This window comes from Rhincodon typus, chromosome 7 (assembly GCF_021869965.1).
Source record: "Rhincodon typus isolate 14 chromosome 7, sRhiTyp1.1, whole genome shotgun sequence".
Classification (NCBI taxonomy): Eukaryota; Metazoa; Chordata; class Chondrichthyes; order Orectolobiformes; family Rhincodontidae; genus Rhincodon; species Rhincodon typus.
Window position 1 is genome coordinate 12,049,321 of NC_063338.1, and position 8,026 is coordinate 12,057,346.

The following is an 8,026-nucleotide window of genomic DNA, read 5'->3' on the forward strand; positions in this document are numbered from 1 at the left end:
CTTTTGTATCTCCTCCCTTTTCTTTTTCTTTTGTATCTCCTCCCTTTGTGATCAGCAGGCTGGAATGGTGTAGCTGGGCATTTGTGGAAAGAAACATATTTCATTGGTATGTTCTAGATTTTAAAACTACATAGGAAGTAGTCACAGATGCTTAAGCACTTTGCATTAAGAAGAATTTGCAGTGATTTGCCTGACTGCCCATTCTCCGGATGTGAGCCTCAACACTGAGCATTGCCCCATGGGGATATAATGATTGAGCTCCCAGTCCTCTGCAGATAATCTAAACCTTTTTACTCTCACGAGGGGTCCTGCAGCTCACTGGAATGCAAGAGCACAAATGGATTAGCCAACTCTGGTTGGGCATATTTCTGGATGTGCCATTGCGTGACTTCAAATCCTGCCAGCCCATCTTCAGGGTGCATAAACTTCACACACCAATTGTAAGGTACACCTCTTTAGTTAATTGAATGATTCCTGTTAGACCAGCAGCACATTTTCCATCTTCAGTATCTTTATAACTAATGTATTTGAAGGTTTTTTTCTTAAAAAAAGACATAATCTTTAATGCCCTTGTAACTTTTCTCATGGGCTGACCTACATGGAAGACTGGTAAACATGAATGAAAAATCGCTCTGACTGAGAATCTAAAGCAGGGTCTTCAGGTTTATATTATGGTTCACCATCCCATTCAATGTGTCTTTACCTGTTAGACAAGTAGAAGAGATTTGGTGGGATTGGGGGAACTGATTGTGTCATTTTAAATCCCTTTTTACAGTGATTGTACTAGAATTTATAAATGCAGCAAAATACAGATTTTTTTGAACAAAATGTAAGTGGCAGAATGGAGTGTAATGGTTGCTTGTGAGCAACAATGATTTACCAACATCAGCATTCACTGTGACCTGACAATAACTATCCGCAAGAAGTTTGGTCACAAATGTCGCAGATGAATTTGACGCAAATATTGTTCTATAATTGTTACATACAAGTTATCTTTTATTCAGTAATTCATTTTAACACGTGAAATTAGCATGATGTGTATGTAGTATATGATGCATTGTTTTGTTCAGTTTGGTTAAAATTTTTTTATTGCTTTGCTACAATTAGATGAATAATCTATAACATACCTAATGACCTTGACATCTGTCAGTGAAACCAGATAATCGTCATAGATTGCTGTTTTACTATCTCCTTGTCCTGGCCACACCGTGCAGCTATGTCTTCTCCTCAGTATTTTTTTTAAACTTTACATCACCTTCATTCTGTTCCTGATTTGAAAACATTGAACATTTGATGTCCCTTTTTTATCCCTTCAGTAAAACGATTTGAACTCTGTTTAATCTGTTTTACAGCAGAATTAACTTTTTTGATTCCCAAAATCTAACTGCATTCTGAATCTTGAGTTCTTTGTGATTCTTTGCAAACTGCTGGAATGGTAACTAACTCGCTTAACACTCTTACCACCCCATATTGCTCATCAAAGAGTGTTTTGCCAGTTTAATGATATCTGCATCTTGAAATCTGGTGTGCTACATACACATTCACAGCAATTACCAAAAAAAATGTTTTATAGATACCTCTGATTTAATCAGTATGTCTCTTTCCTTCACTCAAACACTTGTCTCATCGATGTTCCCTTATTGTGTTGTCTAACTGCTTCCAGTTTGCCTTTGAGTTCAAACCACAGTGACTTTTCTTTTGCTTCACATTTTACGTATGCTCCTTAATTTTATCCTGGTAAACGTGCACGAATCAAAAACAGGAATCCAATTTTGTATTACACGTCAAGTCTACCTCCAGCAATTGAGAATTTTATAATGCTACTTAGATGTTCAAATACCATCATCCCTCCTTCATGCCAAAGTCCATTCCCAGAGTATGATCAGGCTAGACACTGCCGGTCTTGGCCTTTGAACTTGGCAGTGTCTAATGTCAATTATAATAGGGTATATTGTAAGCACATGTTTTAAACTGCAATGCAGTTTCTCAAAAACTGGTAGAAGCAGATAATTAAGTAAATTGAAGTGGCTGAAATTGCGATGCAAGGGGACATAGTTTTGAAATGGGACAAATTGGGTAACAGTTTCAAAGAGCCGTCAGAGAAAGTTTACTGTGTGGTTGTATAAACTCGGAACCACCTACTAGCACGCATCAGTATTCAAATGCTGCTCCCAGGCTGGTAAGCTCATTCGTTGAAAGGTTCTCAAGATTTGGCCTTGGTAATCTTTTAATTTCCTTTATTTAGCCCATCATTTTTGTGAAGGCTGTTTAAAGGGGCTCCTAATTTGTCCTATTCTCTGTTTATGTTGCCATAGCACTGCAATTTTAGCCCCTTCAGTTTATTCAATTGTAATTCAATTTTGCTTCTACCAATTTTCAGGTTCCTGCACTATTTGATACGGTTCAGGTCTTTTTTACTGCATGTGTCTCTCTGTTTACAAGCCTGTGAAGCCTTCTCCCTCCACTCCATGGATAACCTATTGGACCACAGTAGATAGTGTAGCCCTGACTTTATTGAATCTTTTATGCGTGTTCGTTGTTTACGGAGGTTTGCTGGCATGTACCAACAGTTGCTGAAAGGAAAGATCGCAACAAGTGATCACAAGTCCAGAAACAATAGTGACTGATCAAAAATCAGTTGAAACAATGACCGAATCTTACCAACATTCTGCTAGCGATGAGGAACTTAGTTTTATGGACGTTGCGAGTTAAAACTTTGCCTCTTCAGAAACCTAACATTCTTAAGCAATGAAAGATTCCAATGTATTCATTGACCTGTTTTATGTGTGGTGTATATCTGTTCACGCGGTGTCAGTGCACAAACTGCTTGTCATGTAAGTTTCCCTTTTTATCAATTTTCAACCCAGTTATTTGGTTGTATACAATTATGGCCAGCTGCTCATCTTCAGATTCACCTTTTTCCTAATAAATGAATCTACTAGTTTTGTACGTGGTGCTGGTATAAAGAATTGATGATCTTTTTGCCTTCTGATTTATTGGGAGGTAGACAGAACATACTCAAGTGTACACGAATCCTTCTAAGTGCTGCTCAGCATAACTTTCAACAGGGTCCAAATGTTCTGCCTGCAGACTCCCTCCTGTTGCATTTTATATTTTAAAATTCCTTGGAATATTTAGTTACATTTTCCAGTCGTAGATGTTCCCAACACAGCATTTGGGAGGGGCCTATGGATAATGCTGTTGCACACATTGAACGGGGTCCTAAAACATGGTAGTGATGCTGCATGAGTTTTGTAAACCGAAGTGTGTGCAACTGGTGCATCTGACTAACCACAAAACCAAATACATCCAGTTTAATATCTTCTGTTGTTGCACAGAAACTGACACTGCCAGCCATTCTAAAGATGTTGAAACCTGCATTTAAGAAATGTTTGCAGCTAGAACTGTCTAGTCTGATGTATTCCTGGAGGTTTCATTGAGTATATGATCTTCTACTCTGCCAAGTCAAACATATCTTTCCCATCTCTGATATTTGTCCAATTAATAAACAAATGTTTCTAACAAAGTACCTAAAAGTAGAAAGGTTTAGTTCCCTTTGCTTTTTTTTCCTGGGTTTTTTTCTATCCCAGGTAGCTAGAATAGCCTTTTAGTTCTTAGACTCTTCTGGGCAAACCTGGATGATTGACAGCCCTATATCAGTCAGATTTGTATTATTTCAACGACTGACATGAGCTGTGGAGAGGACAAATGCAAACAATAGGAAGTGCAAACCACTGCATCCTCAAACTGCTCAGACGCTGCTGCTGTAATTCAATCTCAGCATCTCATAAAATCTTGATTGATACCTGCTGTATATCAAGTAGACTTTCTGTACCTATGTGTGACTTAAGAAGTAATATATGTACATATACACATGTTTTGTATATCTATACGTATAAAGTAATGGTAGAATAATATATACTTGCAAATTATGATTTGTAACTAATGGAAGAACATTTTTATAAAAATAGTTTTAAACAACTTTATAATTCAACTTTTTTTTTGTAGCAAGAATGGAATGGTTGTGGAAATGGTAAATTTTGTAAATCCTCAGGCTGGACTAATGTATAGTAGTTGATGGAAAGAAGAAAGGAAAAAGCAGCTGTGAACAGCTTAAATATTAGTCATTTACGAAATCAGTATTACTAAGATAAATTGTGAATGAAAATATTTTTAATTTTTTTGCTTATTTAAGGACTAATTATATTTATTTGATTTTGTCCCATAAATGTTGAGTGTTATAAAACGAGGTATTTATGGTACTGCAATTACCCCCTTGTTGCTGTATCCTTTTAAAATGTCCGTTGAACCCTTGGGTTGGCACAGGGGGAAACCGGGCAGATTTCTCTTTCTTTACTGCTAACCGCAACCATTGTTGAGGATGGTGGGTGGTGGTGTGTCTTTGTATGACAGGTGGGGACTGGCTTAGCTTGATCACAATGACTTCTGCAGTCGATAGTGTACTGGCATTGTTGAGGCTTGTACCTGAGTAGTGATCACTTGAGACACATTGTGGAGGGCATTTACTATTGGATTAGCACTACTTCCAGAACGAAGAAAAATATTCAAGGGAAAGGGTATTATTGAGAGGCAAACCTGAAAGCTTTTGAGTTAAGTATTTTTTTCCCCAATGGCATAACGTGATGCTTAGTGTGGGGTAGATGTATGTACCTCGCATTTAGGGATGTGTGTTAATATGGCAGAATAAAACTTGCTTTTGAGGAATGTGGGTCCTTACTTTTTGAGGTTGAATGGAGTAAAATAATTTCTGATTATCATTTCTGAATTTTATTGCTCAATACTTTTTTGCTACCCATCACCCTTTAACATTTCTGGAAGCCCTGTTTTCAGAGAAATGCTGGTTGCTTGTGTTCATTTAAGCTTTCTGATGCAAATGAACCAGCCAGATCTTTTCTAATGTGACAATACAACATTCAGAAGATGGATGCAGAATTGCACTGGTTGTCTTGTTATGCTGCCTGTGAATGGTGGGTAGCAATTTTGTTCCCTGTGTTCAAAATAAAAACACTCCATCCATTTTTAACTAGTGGGCCATAGAAAGTGATTTTTTTTTTGAATGATCAAGCCTCTCGATGCTCATCATTCTAGTTCCAAAACGAGCTAGCACGTAACAAAATATTAATTGCTAATGGGCATTACAGTTTAATCTCCCAAATTTTCCTTGTTCCTGGTTAAGAGTAACATGAAGCATTTTTTTTGTTGTTGCTGTTGCTGCCATTGATCTCAACTTGACTAAGGTGCTGCCACTGTCAAACCAATGAACAAGGGAAATATAACTGCGGGGGGAGGTTGAATCTGGGGGAAAAGACAAGGCAAGAGGTGAATTCTGGAAATTTAAAACAATAAAGCAGGTTTGTCAATGCCTGAAAGACCACCAAAACATTTACTTGCTTCTCAAATGCTGAGAATGACGAGCATTTTGAGTCTTCATTCCGCTGGTGGCTGGACTACCCAATGGCAAGGGTGGAGGGTGGAAAATGTTGATTGTTTTGAGGCAAAAAATGTGAATCCTTAGTTCTTTGCCTGTTCCTACTTATTGTTTCTTTCTTTAAAAAAACTAATAATAAACGATTCATTCAAGTGTCTTGAGGTCAGTCATTTGAATTCTTATGATACCTAAGATGAAAAGTGCTGTTCTTTTTCCCTTGTGCAGTTACTGTCCTCATTTTTCCTTCCTGATCTAATGGGATATCACTCCTGAGAGGGAATACTGTATCTGATCATTATGGAAGAGTTTAAACCTGGGTGTACTTCATATTTAAATTTCTACACCAATTATACTACAATGCAGCAATAAAATAAATATAAAATAGTGATATCTCTTGGTCTCAGTAAGATAGGAACAGAAATGGCCACTCAGTCCCTGGGCGGTTCTTCTGCTGTGGTTAATTAGATCATAGCTGATTCAGCTCCTATTTTCCTGTAAATCGTGGATTGACAGCTTCAACTGTTTCCAGTATCCTCTACCTCTGAGAAGAAAATTTCTAATGTCATAAGATGCACCCCAAATATCCCCCGGATAGCCTAGTTCTGGATTTAAGATTATGCCCTTACATGTGGTTTCTGTGACAGATATCCCTCTCTCCTCTATCAAATCTTTTTAACACTTTGGGAGATTTGAAAAGTGATCTGATTGAAGTCAGAGGGAATACCAGTAAAATTTATGCACCCCAGTCTTGGAGCTCTTATGTACTGGTATATTTTCTGTACTTGTCACCTTTCATAGAAACCCTACAGTGTGGAAACAAGCCATTCGGCCCATCAAGTCCACGCTGCCCCTCCGAAGAGCATCCCACCCAGACCCATTCCCCTACCCCTGATTTCCCCATGTCTAACCCACCCAACCTAAACATTCCTGGGCACTATGGGCAATTTAGCATGGCCAATACACCTACCCTGCACATCTTTGGACCGTGGGAGGAAACCCATGCATACACAGGGAGAATGTGCAAACTCCACACAGACAGTCGCCCGAGGGTGGAATTGAACCTGGCTGCCTGGCGCTGTGACGCAGCAGTTCACTGTGCCACCTTTGTGTGATGTGTGTGTTAGCCCCCACCCTCCCCGATTCTCTGCACTTCTGCAGTCCCTAGTTTCTCTTTTCATTTGAAAAGTCCTCTGTTTGTCTTGATTGGGTCTAAAATGGATGATGTGTTTTTCTATATTTAATTCTTTACCATTCTTGTGATCGCTAGTTCAATCTGTAGGAGGAGTTGGGTGTTTTGGTAACATCCTGCCTCTGAGCCAGAAGCTCCCGGTTCAAGACGACTGGCTATAGGAGAATTAGTGATGTGGTTCACGCAGGTTGCAAATGGTCTTGCTAATCCTTTCAGAACTTCCCCATTATTGCCACAAAGGACAAAAATAGTGTGTGAAGATATGCAAAAAATAGTTTGATCTAATTTGCATCTCTCGCCCATCAGTGCTACTTACTTTCCCACTTAACTCAGATCTTGCAAAGTTTGATGTGATGTAAACTCAGTTCCTCCATCCAGCTTATTAATAGATGTGGTGAACAGTTGATTTTGCTGAACTGAATGCTACGGAACACCATTTATCACATCCCAGCAATCCTTTATCCCTAGTTTTCTTCCTTTCTCCCATACAATTTTCAATCCAAATCAAAAGGCTGCTTCCAATTGCATTAACTCTAATCTTTTTTGTAAATAAGCTCTTGTGAATCTGTATGCTTACTATCTACAAACTATTATCTATATTATTAGTGTTTTTCAGAAAACACAAGTCATAGAGTCATTCAGTACAGAAACAGACCCTACAGTCCAGATATCCTAAACTGAACTAGTCCCATTTACCTGTGTTTGGCCCATCTCCCTCTGAACTTTTCCTTCTCACGCATCTACCCAAATGTCTTTTAAATGGTGTAACACTATCTGTCCATCACTTCAGCCAGCAATTCATTCCATATATGCGCCACCCTCTGCGTGGAAGAAGTTGCCTCTCCGGTCCCTTTTAAATCTTTCCCCTCTCACCTTAAACCTATGCCCTCTAGTTTTGGACTCCCCTTCCCTCGGAACAAGACCTGGGCTATTCACCTTATCCATGCCTCTTCGTGATGAGTCAGAAGGTGATGAAATCGATTTTAATTTGGATTGGAATGAACTAGATAGCTTCCTTTTGGGTGTATTGCTTAACCTTTAGGACTCCTGCTTTACTCTTTGTACGTACAAAGTGACCTAGAGATGGGTGATGGAGGACTAATGCCAGGTTGGAGGATGATACAAAAATGATAACAGAATGACTGCAAAAATGTCTAACTTCATGATTCATATGTTTTGTAAGTGTAACTAATGGCAGTACCACGTATAAGAAACTGGTGAACAGACCTGAAGCGAATGCAATTCTAAGTGTGGCACGTGTTAATTTTAGTAAGGCCAGAATTGGAAATAGGAAAGCAAACAGTACACTGTCCTCTTAGTTTTGTAATGGAGCAGTGAGACTGACAAAATTGCAGTGATCCCTGCTAGAGATACAAATTATTCATTCA